This window comes from Onychomys torridus, unplaced genomic scaffold, assembly GCF_903995425.1.
Source record: "Onychomys torridus unplaced genomic scaffold, mOncTor1.1, whole genome shotgun sequence".
In the NCBI taxonomy this organism is placed as follows: domain Eukaryota; kingdom Metazoa; phylum Chordata; class Mammalia; order Rodentia; family Cricetidae; genus Onychomys; species Onychomys torridus.
Window position 1 is genome coordinate 302,049 of NW_023412263.1, and position 15,453 is coordinate 317,501.

General features: G+C 36.8%; 1 pseudogene; it reads right to left on the bottom strand.

Moving 5' to 3' along the window:
• Positions 1 to 14,950, bottom strand: part of LOC118575580 — a 38,047-nt pseudogene extending 23,097 nt beyond the window's left edge.
• Between the last annotated feature and the right edge of the window lie 503 nt (positions 14,951 to 15,453).

Here is a 15,453-nt window from a genome sequence, read left to right on the forward strand (position 1 = left end):
GGAAGGGATATTACCTGCCAGGGGAAGAACATCATTCATTCTTCATTTCCAGAAGGTTGCATTTGTACTTGCTGTAGACTCATCTCATGGAGACTTTGGGCCACAATATATACAGCCTTGTATACATTGTAGCTGTCTTCATTCATTGTCATGTCAAAATGTGTCTATGCAGTAATTCCAAGGAAGCATTGGGTTGACAGTTCTCCAAAAGTTTGCTATCATGCTCTGAAAATGAGCACTTGAAGAACAAAAACCACAATTTAGGAAGGTAATTGTCTTCTGGGTATTTATAAGGATTAACTGTTTGGATAAAATTTTTAAATTCAATATTCTGCTCATGGTGCTGTGAAAATATAAGACTTCTATGGAATGAATCTAGCAAGAAATAATCAGCAATATTAGTAACATCCCACTGAGAGGTCATGACCCAGACTTTACTCATCAAAATCTGTTGCCGTAGATGTTGTATTAAACCTTGTAGTGAATCATTGTCACCACAAATGATGATAATATTAGCCAATGATTCCTGGACCATTCCAATATTTTTCCAGAAGTTTTTGGAAAATGAATTCCAGGTACTTCACATCATTTCAACAAAGGCTATGCAGACTTGATTATTCTCCATATTTTTCCTTATATCTGACAGAAACCGAGTTCCTCTGTGGTCATGTGGGACAATGAGACCAACCCAGGTCCAACTAAAATGAAGCATCAAAGAGACCATGGCAAGAGGCAGAGATGTGCCTTTGGGGGCATCTTGTAGACAGAATGAAACTGATCTTGGTCACTCAAGATAGCTTCAAAAGGACCAACAGTGAGCTGAAGAGATAACAAATGGAAACAAGAGAAAGAACAATGTCAAAAACCACAATCTCTGTTCTGCAAGAATTAATGGCAACAGTCAGCATGAGGATGGATTCATCCTGATTTTTAAGGCAAAGTTCTCTGACAGAATTTTTCAGAAAATTACTGGCCAGTCCTCCATTTTTATTACTCCTCCAATTTTCTTTTCCAAGTGACCGAAATTAGATTTGTCTTCAATTGTGTGGGCACTTGTCATCAAGAGCTAAGTAATCCAAGTATCTGTCTTACCTTTAAATGCCTCTGAAATGTCAGCAAAGGAGATCTGGCTCTTTTACCCATAAAACTTCTCACCTGTGGAAATTTGTAGAGCTGAAGCAGTGTCCCGATATGGGCAGATCTTGCCCACGATGGTCCTGTAAGTGCAGCAGCAGACTTTCTCTTCTTTACACAGTCATAATTAGAGATGGGAATACTCAGGCCTTTGAGCCAAATAAGGGCAAGCCCAAGAATGTTTTTCTCACTGAATGGGACATTATATATAAAAATCAAATCCCAGAGATATGTTTGGCAAAAGATGAGGGTTCCTGTTGATCTCCCCAATGGCAAATACCAGGGCCAGAATCAACTGGTATATTTTAAAATTATACCTGCATAAATTGAAGAAAAATATAGCTGAGTATATTATAGACCACACATAACTGCAGATAAATGCAATAGTTTTCTGGTACAAATAATAATTTTTATATAAAATCCACACATAAAATCTCCCACTAAATATTTGGATGATTAGAATTCAACTGTTTATGTTACTTTGATAGGATGTTATAAGATCATGGAAGTATGACCCTTATAATTGGCAGTCCCATGACTGTTTTCAATACTCTCTATTGTATTTAGTACATTAAAATTTTGCCCATGAATGTAAAAAGATGACCTTCCACAGTATAATATTTCATGCTGTATTGTTCTTTGTTGTTCAGCATCTACAATTAGAGGAAAACAAATATGCCTCAATTTAGATACTCAGCTTTCCAAGAAAATATCTTTATTAAAAAATACCACTGAGTTATTGTGACTCATCTTTATAAAGAGTTGTGATACTTTGACAATATTATCTTGTGTGAGTTTATGTAACTTTGGTGCCATTTATGTGCATTGTTTCACTGTTTGTGAAAATGTTTGTGTTTTAAATATTTTGATTGCAAGATAACTGACAAACTCTACAAGCAGACCTGGCTTTACTTTCTCTTTTTACAGAGGCTCTATTGTTTCCATTACATAGCCTGGGTATCTTCATTGCATACTTCCTGGTCTTCTTGTGTATCACATGATTCCTAGTTTAGAGATGGACACTCATGAATATTCAGTGGATCTGAACTCAGGTAATCTCACTTTTACCTGAAACATTTTCACCTTTTCAGATATTCCTTATTTTAGTGTCATTGTCTGAAATTTAGAAAAATAGGTTTCATTAGAATATCATAAAATAGCTCTGAGACTGCCACATTTCCCCGAGACAGAGCCTGCCAGCACCTGGCTGGACTAAAAGACTGCAACTGTTGCTTGAGACAGAGCCTGCCAACACTCAACTGGACCAAGAGTAAGACTGCAGCTACTCCATGAGACAGAGCCCACTAGCACTAGTTGGACTAAGAGCTGCTCCCTGAGACAAAAAGTCCATCAGCACTGACTAGAGCTCCCACTGGATCAAGAGCATGAGACCAAGAAAGGCTCCCTCAGACACAGATCCCGCTTGCCCCAAGTGGAGAAAGAGATGAGTAGACACCAGTGCAAAAATATGGTCAACAACATAAAAACTAATATGGCTCCATCAGAACCTACATCAGCAAGACCTGAACATACCAAGACAGAAGAAACAGAAGATGTCTACCATAAAATGACTTTAAGAAGAAATTAGAGATCTTAAAAGAGGAAATGAAAAATTCCCTTAAAGAAAAGAGGAAAAGTAAAACAAACAAAAAAATGGGAAGAAATCAGCAAATCCCTTGAAGGCCAAGAGAAAGTCATTAAACAAGTGGGGGAAACAGTTCAAGATTTCAAAAGTGAAATGGAGTCACTAAAAAAGAAACAAACTGAGGTAAATAAGTAGAAAATCTGAGTAAACGAGCAGGAAATACAGATGCAGGTTAAACCAAGAGAATGCAAGAGATGGAAGAGTGGATCTCTGGTGTTGAAGATACAGTAGAAGAAGTTGATTCATCAATCAAAAAAAACAGTAAAGCCAACAGAGTCATGACCCAAAATGTCCAGGAAATTTGGGACACCATGGAAAGACCAAACCTAAGAATAATAAGGGTAGAAGAAGGAGAAGAGCTGGGTGTTGGTGGCACATGCCTTTAATCCTAGCACTTAGTGGGCAGAGCCAGGCAGATCTCTATGAGTTTGAGGCCAGCCTGGTCTCCAAAGTGAGTTCCAGGAAAGGCAAACAGCTACACAGAGAAACAAACAAAACAAAACAAACAAACAAACAAAAACAAAAAAAAAGAAAAGAAAAAAGAAGAAGGAGAATACCAACTCAAAGGGACAAAAAATATATTCAAAAAGTTCATAGAAGAAAACTTTCCCAAACTAAAGAAGGAAATGCCTATAAAAATGAAAGAAGGTTACAGAACACCAAATAGACTGGATCCAAAAAAAGTCCCTTTACCACATAATAATCAAACCACTAAGCATACAGAATAAAGAAAAAATATTAAAAGCTGCAAATGAAAAGGCCAAGTAACATATAAAAGCAGACCCATAAGAATAACAACTGATTTCTCAATGGAGACTCTAAAAGCCATAGGTCCTGGACAGATGTTATGCAGATACTAAGAGACCATGGATACCAACCCAGACTATTACACCCAGCAAAACTGTCAATCAACATAGATGGAGTAAAAAGAAAATCCATGATAAAACCAGATTTAAACAATATCTCTCCACCAATCCAGCCCCACAGAAAGCACTCAAAGGAATAATCCAATCTAAGGAAGTTAGATACACCCATGAAAACACAGGCAATATATCTATACCAACAAATGGAAACATACAACACTACTACCCAAAATAACTGGAATTAACAATAGCTGGTCATTAATATCCATCAATATCAATGGTCTCAATTCACCTATAAAAAGACACAGGCTAAAGAATGGATATGAAAACAAGATCCTTCTATTGGCTGCATACAAGAAACACACCTCAACTTCAAAGACAGACACCACTTCAGAATTAAAGGCTGGGAAAAGACACTCCAATCAAACAGATTTAAGAAGCAATCTGATGTAGCTATCCTAATATCTAACAAAATAGACTTCAAACTAAAATCAGTTGAAAGAGATGGGGAAGGTCACTGCATATTTATCACAGGGAAAATCCAAGAAGATGAAGTCTTAGTTCTGAATATTTATGCCCCAAATACAAGGGCACCAACATTTGTAAAAGAAAATTACTAAAGCTTAAATCGCACATCAAAACCCATACACTAGTAGTGGGAGACTTCAACATCATACTGTCACAAATGGACAAGTCTGCCAGATAGAAACTTAACAGAGAAATAACGGAATTAAGAGAAATTATGACTCAAATAGAATTAATAGATATCTACAGAATATTCCACCCTAACACAAAAGAATATACCTTCTTTTCAGCACCCTAGGGAACCTTCTCCAAAATCAACTATAGGCTTGGTCACAAAGCAAATCTCAACAGATGCAAAAAAATTGAAATACCCTCCTGTGTCTTATCAGACCACCATGGCTTAAAGTTAGACTTCAACAACAACAAAAATTATAGAAAGCCTACAAACTCATGGGAACTGAATAATGCCCAATTGAATCACCAATGGGTCAAGGAAGAAATAAAGAAAGAAATTAAGATTTCCTAGAATTCAGTGAAAATGAATGGACAACATAATCAAACTTATGGGTCAACATGAAGCAATGCTAAGAGTAAAATTCATAGCTCTAAGTACCCCCATAAAGAAGATGGAGAAATCTCATACTAGTGACTTAACAGCACACCTGAAACCTCTAGAACAAGAAGAAGCAAACCCACAAAGAAGAAACAGACACCAGGAAATAATCAAATTGAGAGGTGAAATCAATATAATAGAAACAAAGAGAACAGTACAAAGAATCGATGAAACAAAGAGTTGGTTCTTTGAGAAAATCAACAAGATAGATAAGCCCTTATCCAAATTAACCAAAAAGCAGAGAGAGAGAGCATCCAAAATAACAAAATCAGAAATGAAAAGGGGAACATAACAACAGACAATAAGGAAATTCAGAGAATCATCCGGTCATACTTCAAAAACCTCTACTCCACAAAATTGGAAAATCTAAAGGAAATAGATGATTTTCTGGATAGGTATCCCATACCTAAGTTAAATCAAGACCAGATAAACTATTTAAATAGACCAATAACCCCTAAGGAAATAGAAATGTTTATTAAGTGTCTCCCAACAAAAAAAAAGCACAGGCTCAGAAGGTTCCAGTGCAAAATTTTACCAGATCTTCAAAGAAGATCTAATACCAATAATTTTCAAATTGTTCCACACCATAGAAACAGAAGGAGCATTACCAAATTCTTTTTATGAGGTACAGTTACCCTGATATCCAAACTACACAAAGATGTAACAAAGAAAAAGAATTACAGACCAATCTCCCTTATGAACATTGATGCAAAAATACTCAATAAAATACTGGCTACCTGAATCCAGGAACATATCAAAAAAGCTATTCACCATGACCAAGTAGGCTTCATCCCAGGGATGCAAGGATGGTTTACCATGTGAAAATCTGTTAAAGTAATACACCATATAAACAAACCAGAAGGAAAAAACACATGATCATCTCATTGGATGCTGAAAAAGCCTTTGAAAAAATCCAACAACCCTTCATGATAAAGGTTTTATAGAGATCAGGAATACAAGGAACATACCTAAATATAATAAAGGCAATTTACAGCAAGCCGACAGCCAACATCAAATTAAATGGAGAGAAGCTCAAAGTGATTCCACTAAAATCAGGAACAAGATTGGCTGTCCTCTCTCCCCATACTTATTCCATATAGTACTTGAAGTTCCAGCTAGAATAATAAGACAACAAAAGGACATCAAGGGGATACAAATTGGAAAGGAAGAATTCAAACTTTCATTATCTGCAGATGATATGATAGTATACATACATAGCCCCTATAATTCTACCAGGGAACTCCTATAGCTGACAAACAGCTTCATTAAGGTGGCAGGATACAAGATTAACTAAAAGACAAAACAAAACAAAACAAAACAAAAACAACAAAACCCAGTATCTCTCTTACGTACAAATTAAAAAGGGGCTGAGAAAGAATTCAGAGAAACATCACCATTTACAATAACCACAAATGATATAAAATATCCTGGGGTAACTTGAACTAAGCAAGTAAAAGAACTGTATGATAAGAATTTTAAGTCTCTGAAGAAAGAAATTGAAGGAGATATCAGAAAATGGAAAGATCTCCCATGCTCATGGATAGGTAGAATCAACATAGTAAAATGGCAATCTTATCAAAAGATTATCTACAGATTCAATGCAATCTCCATCAAAATTCCAACACAATTCTTCACTGACTTGGAAAGAAAAATACTTAACTTTATATGGAAAAACAAAAAACCTAGGATAGATAAAAGAATCCTGTATAATAAAGCAACCTCTGGAGGCATCACCATCCCTGACCTCAAGCTCTACTATAGAACTATAGAAATACAAACAGCTTGATAATGGCATAATAATCATCATGTGGACCAATGGAATCAAATTGAAGACCCTGACATTAATCCACACCCCTATGAACATACGATTTTCACAAAGAAGCCAAAATTGTACCATGGAAAAAAGAAAGCATCTTCAACAAATGGTTTTGTCATAACTGGATGTCATCATGCAGAAGACTGTAAGTAGATGTATATCTGTCACCATGCACAAAACTCAAGTCCAAGTGGATCAAAGACCTCAACAGATATCCAGTTACATTGAACTTGATACAGGAGAAAGTAGGCAGTAGTCTAGAATGAATTGGCACAGGAGACCACTTCGTAAATATAATACCAGTAGCACAGACACTGAGAGTGACAATTAATAAATGGGACTTCCTGAAACTGAGAAGTTTTTGTAGAGCAAAGGACATGGTCAATAAGGACAAATGACAGCCTACAGAATGGGAAAAGATCTTCACCAACCCCACATCTGACAGAGGTCTGATCTCCAAAATAAATAAGGATCTCAAAAAGCTAGACATCAAAATACTGAACAATCCAATTTAAAAAATGTGGTACAGAACTTAACAGAGAATTCTCAATAGAAGAATCTCAAATGGCTGAAAGGTATTTAAGGAATTGCTCAATATCCTTAGGCGTCAGGGAAATGAAAATCAAAACAATTCTGAGATACCATCTTACACTTGTCAGAATGGCTAAGATCAAAACCACTGAAGAGAGCTTATGTTGGAGAGGATGTGGAGCAAGGGGAACACTCCTCCACTGTTGGTGGGAATGCAAACTTGTACAGCCACTCTGGAAATCAGTATGGCAGTTTCTCAGAAAATTGGGAATAAGTCTTCCTCAAGACACGATTGTACTACTCTTGGGCATATACTCAAGGAATGCTCAATCTTACCACAAAGACACATGCTCAGCTATGTTCATATCAGCATTATTTATAATATCCAGAACCTGGAAATAGCATAGATGCTCCTCAAATGAAGAATGGATAAAAAAATATGGCACATATACACAATGGAATGCTACTCTGCTGTAAAAAAAACAAAAACAAAAACAAAAACAAACAATGATATCATGAAATTTGCAGGCAAATGGATAGACCTAGAAATTATAATCTTGATGGAGGTAACCCAGACTCAGAAGGACAAACATAGTATGTACTCACTCATAAGTGGATTCTAAATGGGAGGGAAGGGATGGCCAGACTGCAACCCACAACTCCAGAGAGGTTAGCTTACAGGAAAAGACCCTAAGAGGAACACATGGGTGATCTTGTGAGGGAGTAGTAGATTAGATTTATATGAGTGGGCTGCGTGGTGGGGGCAAGGTGGTAGTGTCAGAGGGTGAGGATTGGGGGATGCGAACATAGGGAAATGGGTGGGTTAAGGTTTAACAGGGACAGACTGGGAGGGCAGGAAGGAAGATACCATGATAGATGAGGACATCATGAGAATAGGAAGAGGTAGGGTACTGGGGAGTCTCTCAGGAATCCATAAGGTTGACCCCACCTTGGTCTGCTTTCAGTGGTCCAGAGGGTGCCTGAACCAGTCTACACTGGTGACCAGCCTAGCAAATAACCTAGATGTCATCATAAAGCCTTTGTCCAGAGACAGATGGAGGCAGATACAGAGATCCATGGCCAGGCACCAGGCTGAGCTTTGGGAATCTACTTGATGAGAAAGAGGAGAGATACTGCAGGCAAGGGACCTTGAGATCACAATGGGAGAATGTGCGGAGATGACTGGCCACACTATTGCAAGCCCATGAACTGTGAACTTGTGGCTGTGGAGCCCCCATGTGATTGGACTAGGTCCTCTGGATACAGAAGATTGTTGGTTGGCTGAAACCGATTGGGGGACACCCGGGTAGGGGGATTGGGATCTGTCATTGGTCAGTGGGCATACTTCTGGAATCTGGTGCCTGTAGTGTGACATCTTGCACAGCCTTGGTGCAGTGGGCAGGGGCTTGGATCTGCCTAGGCTCAGTGTGCTGGGCTCTGTTGACTCCCCATGGGAGATCTCGATTTGGGGGATATGGGAATATGGGGTGGCTTGGGAATGAGGGCTGGGGAAGGGAGTGGAGGGAGGAGGGTGCAGTCTGTGGATAGGAATGGAATGAGTAGAAAATTTCTTAATAAAGAAAAATGAAAAAAAAGAATAAAATAATATAATAACAAAATCCATTGCCAGGCATTGGAAACTTGTTTTTGAATCATCAATTTTAGGAGAATCCAAGAATCTCCCTTCAAAAATATAGGCTATGGCCCATTTCCGTTGTGCTTTCCAGAAAAAGAAGGTAAGAACCTATTGCTGAAGATATCACACACTTTCTACAGTATGTGAAAGTATCTATCTGGATTTACCTGGAATCCTCCCTACTGAGGACCAGCTCCCATAGTTACAGCAGGTCATACGAGCTAACAATGGTGAAAAGCCATCAGTATTCCTCGGTAGTCCTATCCATCTGTAAGGCCAAGGCGTGGCAGCACTTGTAAGCACACCAAAATATTCTGACAGGTGGAATCATGACACTTGTAGCCTTGGATAACTGTCAGTTATGTAAATGGAGTTAAGGCATGATGGGATAGGAAGGAAGCCATGTCTTTCACTCTCCGTGTACATTTAGACAAGTACCTGTAGCTGAAAGTATGGACTCTAGGGGAGAACCTACTAATTTCAGATATCTTAAGTAGTATAATCTCTAACTGTAATCAAATTTAACTTTATATTCAAAATTGGAGAGGCTAGAGTTCTCATAAAATAAAAGAAAGTATGTATGGATTTGGGGGAAACATGTTGTCTCTTTGATAATTGATCAAGGGTAATTAGGAAAAAATCTTGGCATGGTTGTGAAAATGATTGGGCCCCTTAGCAAAGTACTCTGTATCAGCACCATCTGGGCCTATAATTCTGATTGGAATAAGTATGTGGCCTACATCATAATCTAAAATAGTTCATGATTTGACTCATTCACTAAGACTAGTGGTGAATGTACCAGTGCTCCAGATTTTAGTAGACCTCTAGACCTTAGCACAACTGACTGCCTGGCAGGAATGGCATTCGGTTTGTGAAGCTCAAAGTTGGGTGAACAGGAAGGTTAGCAAGAAGGAGCACACATGGAAGGAGTGAGGGAGGAGTGACTATGGTGTCAACACACTGTATTCAAGTTCTCAGTTAATCGATAAAAATGTTTATTTAATTGAACTTTTGTTTGGTTTTTTGAGACAGGGTTTCTCTGGGTAGCTTTACACCTTTCCTAGAACTCACTTGGTAGCCCTGGCTGGCCTTGAACTCATAGAGATCCACCTGCCTCTGCCTCCTGAGTGCTGGGTTTACAGGCATGCGCCACGACCACCTGGCTTGATAAAAATATTTAAAGACAGCAAGGAAGCAGAAAGACACACCAAAATAATAAATAAAAAATTGCATATACTGGAAGGAAAATGGGCATCAAATTCCTTCTTAGTGGAAACCAAGAAAAATAGTGCAAACAAAGTTCTCTTTTATACCAGAATGTAGATTTAAATGTGTGTGTGTGAACACACACATATAATACATGCATTTTGAGAATTTCTTAGATGTATGTAGTCTTACGAGCACATTATATGCAAAATCGCTGTTACATTATCCATGGAAAGACCACAAAGGTGCTCAAAGCCTCCAAAAACTAAGCAATGATAAGTAGATGAAAACTTTAATCACAAAATCTGATTAATGTATTTTGGATCTCTTTTTTTTCTGTATAGAAAACTTCAAAAATTATGTCCAGTTTATATATGATACTAGGATGTGGGGTTTTTGTAGCTTGAATGCTTTATTATTAGATTTTGGAAAATGAAAAAAGCACCATGATAGGTCTGGAGTACATCATACCAGTTGCTTGTTAGAGGGCAATGGGAGAGAGAAGAAAGACAGCCATGCTTAAGTACAAGAGTTCAGCAAAGAAGGAGGTTAAACATAGATGTAAAAGAAGCCACATCACAGGGAAAATGGCTTTAGAGAAAGAGAAAGGGAGCACAAGATATCACAGAAGCATACTTAGGATCTGCCTGGAACTCAAAAGGAAGAAATAGAAAAAAATGAAATTAAGATTTTCTGTATCAGCACTCAGTTGTGTTCAAAATCAAGGAAAGTCATGACATACTCAAGTACATAAATGTTGTGATCTGAATATTCACTATCTTTACACACAAGAAAGTTTAATCCTATATCCTATGTATTATTTGAAATTGATTTTGGATTTTAATATATTTCATGCACATTTATTTTAAACAGTTTTGAGTAATGTGTGTGAAAAACTTAAGAAATTGGTGAAAAATGGTGAGAATAAAAATACAAGATTTTGTCTCTTCCTAAATGTATTTTTGTAACCTATGATGTACAGTATTGTCACTGGAAGATAGCTGTAGAAGATGGACAGACATATTGAAAGGTTTAGAAATCTGAGAATGTGCTGTAGGAATTATTGTCCCTGCATTGCTTAATTTCAACTGGAAATCAGATTTGTCATTATTTATTTATTCAATTACATTAGATATGAGATAGGCATTGGATAAATTAATATTTTTAATCATTTTAGACAAAATCAGTCTGAAATGGTCCAAATTATTACTGAATGTGAATACAGTGGTAGATACACATATATATTTCTGCAAGTGACACATTGAGGTAAATATTAAAAGAATTTCCATAGTGCTAACAATGACTGCCATCAGTACTCACTTCTATAAGACCCAAAAGACATTCTTACCAGGTAGTCTTGTGTGTATCTGATTAGCTACCTGCATATGTGTTTCTGGATGTATTGTAAAATACCATAGCAGATCACACATTCTTTGTGAAACACCCTAAGAAAAGGGGAACTTGCAAATAAGTTCTCCATGCTAATGAAAAGTACAAAGTGAGGATAAAATGTACAGTGGCTATAACAGAATTGACACCAAATTATTTATGGCTTTCTAATAAATTAATGCAGTCCACATAGGCCTTCACACAAGTATGTAGAGAAAATTCAAAGATCACACTGCTGATGTGAATGGAAAAGGCCACAGAGATTCAATTCATGGAAAGAAGGGATTAGTTAAGAGGCCACAGGCAACAATGGAGAGAAGAGGTCAGAATCATGATATAGATAGGCAACAAGAAATTTTCACTGCTAATATAAAACAGGAAGACAGATTAGAGGGGAGACATGAAAGCTGACATTCTCTGTCTGAGTTATGTTAGAGAAAATTTAGTTATATCATATCTCCTTATTGCTTTTCAATTTGCTAAAATATAATATATATATATATATATATTTATGTATGTGTAGTGTTACTCTTAACTATTTGTCTTCAAAAAGATAATAAAAGCATTTATTGCTATTATTAAAAAATATTGATAAATCTTGGTCATTCCAAGTTAGGGTATTTGTTTTAATATTTTGACATTTTATAATTAAAGTCTTATCCTGACTTTAGGCTCTTATTTCTAGATAAAGAACTAGAGGCAACTAAGGAATGTCAAAAGTCAGAGAAATAGCCTTCTACAGGGAAAACAATGCCATCACGTATCCAGTAGCAAATGGTCATCCTCAAAAATATGCATAAGAATACATTTATGTAGACTGATCTGCTTGTATTTAGGTTCCTGAATATAAACAACTGTTTATGTGGTAACCATTAAGTTTGGAAGGGAGGAAGAAGAGTTATGTAACAAAGTTTGGAGGTAAGGAAGGAAAAGAGAAATACTCCAGTTGTGTTACAATTTCAAAAATAAAATGAAGTAATAAAAAAATTTTAAGGGGCTGGAAAGATGGCTTAGTGGTAAAGGGCACTGACTGCTCTCCCAAAGGACCCAGGATCAAATACCAGCACTCACATGGAAGCTAGCAACTGTCTGTAACTCAAAGATCTGACCTGTAGGCAGAACACCAATGCACATAAAATAAAAAAGTAAATAAAAACAAAAATTTTTAAAACAAATATCACACTGCAAAGTATTTTAGAATGAACTGCAAGGAAATGCTTTTTGATTTTGATGTGTGCAACTGCTCACAAAAGGGCATATATTTATAGTAGAGGAGAAAAACTCCTAACATCCAAATTGTAAAAGATAATATTCATATGATACATGAATTTTTGCCACATTATTAACTGAAGAAATGTCTGGAGATTTGGTATAATATACTTTGACATATCAAATCAACCACAATTTAAAGTCAATGGGATAGACATGTTCTTCACCACATACATTTCTAGAGATTGTACCAATTTTAATTTGGAAGGATAACAGGCACCATGTATAACAGGGTTGGTCATATGGAAAAAATATAGTTCACCTAGTGCAAAAACCTAGCACTGAGTATGGGATGAGTTTGATGTCAACACACACATGGTGAGCAGTTAACTTTTCTTCCACAGATGATCTCTCACCTGCATGTGAGACCTGAGGCATAAGTGAGAACACACACAAAATTTTGGTAAAAATGCCTTGTAAACCTGGGCATTGGTGGTGCACGCCTTTAATCCCAGAACTAGGTAGGCAGAGGCAGGCGGAGCTCTGTGAGTTAGAGGCCAGCCTTGGCTAACAAGTGAGTTCCAGGAAAGGCACAAAGCTACACAGAGAAACCCTGTCTCAGCCCCCCCCCAAAAAAAAATGCCTTGAAAAGTCTGTATCATGTGCAGTCCAATAGACTAAGCCATTTTTCCTCAAAAGAAAACTTACATTAATCTGGAAATTGATATATAATTTAAAGTTCATATATCAATTCATTTGATTAGATGTAATTTCCCAAAATAAAATCTGTTTAAAATTTAGACCACAAAAACCAATGTAGTAAACAAAAATCCTGCCCAGAGGTTATAAATTTTGTAATCTTGATAATTAAGATGATGATTTCTAGGCATGTGAAAATTCTATGCATGAAAAGAGACAAAGAAACTTAAGAGAGCAGACATATTCCCTCATTGAAAACATATATGCACTCTCACACTGTAATAAAGAATGCATCAGAAGCCTTACAAAATAATTTTAGCTTTGATATACAAACACTTCTTGTTCCTCAACTTGTATGAAAAATTAAGAGAGGTACTGTACAATGGAAGATTTTGAGGGAGGAAAGACACACATATTACTCTTTTGTAGTAACAAAAATATTTCCCTACCAGGAACTTAATTTACTTTTGTTTCTGACTTAATAAGAAACAACCCTAGGATTGAGGATTTACCTCAGTGGTAGAGCGCTTGCCTAGCAAGAACAAGGCCCTGTGTCCAGTCCTCAGCTCTGGAAAACATAAAAGAAACAACCCTAAGTGGCCACAATCCTGTCATTGTGACTTATGACCACATCGATGGAAATGTGATTTTTAAAACTGACTAGAAATGCATGGAAAGATATGTAAAATAGGAAATATGTCTGGTAGTAAAATATTAGTAAATAATATAATTAAAAAATTTTGATGACAGGCTTAGCTATTTTGAGAACAAGGAACTATTGCCAACTTCTAAATCTGACACCCTTACTCCTAACTCAGTGGTATCTAACAGGGGCAAAGTTATTACTCCACCATCACAACCGTCAATAGTAACAAATTTTGTGGCATCTCCTCCTTTCACAGGAGTACATATCGACTTCTAGACTGTCCTGAAGAGCCAGGTAAACTTTGATAAAACCATCCTCCCTCTAAAGACCTAACGTGATAAACATGTGGCTGTAAAGGCATGGCCAAGGAAGATCCCATATTTCAATTGTCATATTTGGGAACAAAATTCAATAAACAAGCAATGTTATTGTACTATCTTCAAGAATAGAAAATAAATGAAGAAGAACATACAATTAAATAAAGAATTTAGGATTGGAAGATGGTTTTTCATGATAAAATTAAGAAGCCTAGAAGCTTGAAAAAAAATATATGTATATAAACTGAGTCATTTGTAACCTGAAATATGAAACAGGATAAATGAACAACAACACTTACTGTATGTGAAGGTCAGTGTACATGTATGGCAGATAATGATGTGTAACTTTGCTGCCTGTGTAGTAAGTATGAACTGGGAAAAATACACCAATGACCACATCTCCTTCATGGTGAAAATCTTCTTTGATTCTGAAGTAACACTCAGAGGAGCTATAGGCATATGCATGGCTGTGATTAAACAAGATCCTCATAATAATAATAAAAATAAAACATCCTACCAACACACAGTTCTGCTCAGACATAAGTCTGATGGATCCAGATCCCAAAGTGTTTATACTTAGCTCAAGTGTTTGTGACCCTACCTGAATCTAACTTTGTGGATGGGTGAGGCTGTCACAGTAACTCAGAGAGCTGTAACATTCTTACACCTCTTCCACTGCTGCTGAGAATTCTGGAACTCTTTCTTCCCTTGGGCTATGCATCTGCGGTCCTCTATTCAGGTGAAAAACAAGCTGGAAAATATGTTTATAGATTTTCTTCTGCACCTGTAGGCACCGTGATTTCAGCTGAAACAACTTGCAGTAAGAGCTCAGGGATGAACTCCTCTTTGGATAATTTGGTCACAAGAATGAAGCAAGAAACTTTTCATATGAAAACAACTGAGACTGGTGTAAACAGCCTTCATCAGAGGATGACGTTCCAAGTGCGGTGAGAATAAGAAAGGGCCAAAATCCCATAATGGACAGAACCCACTAAAATGATTGAGACATGATATTCCAAATTAAGGAAGTCAATTGATTCTACCTAAATTAGTGTCTGTGTCTCAGAGATTCTTTCCTTCTATGATACATCTATGTATGCATATTAGTATGATGTCCACATCCAGTACTATCCATTTATTTCTCACTTTGAGAAAATTAATGATCTTACTAAATTATTCAGTTCCAAAAGTATCAACTATCCAATAAATGAGGTTTCCTGTTTA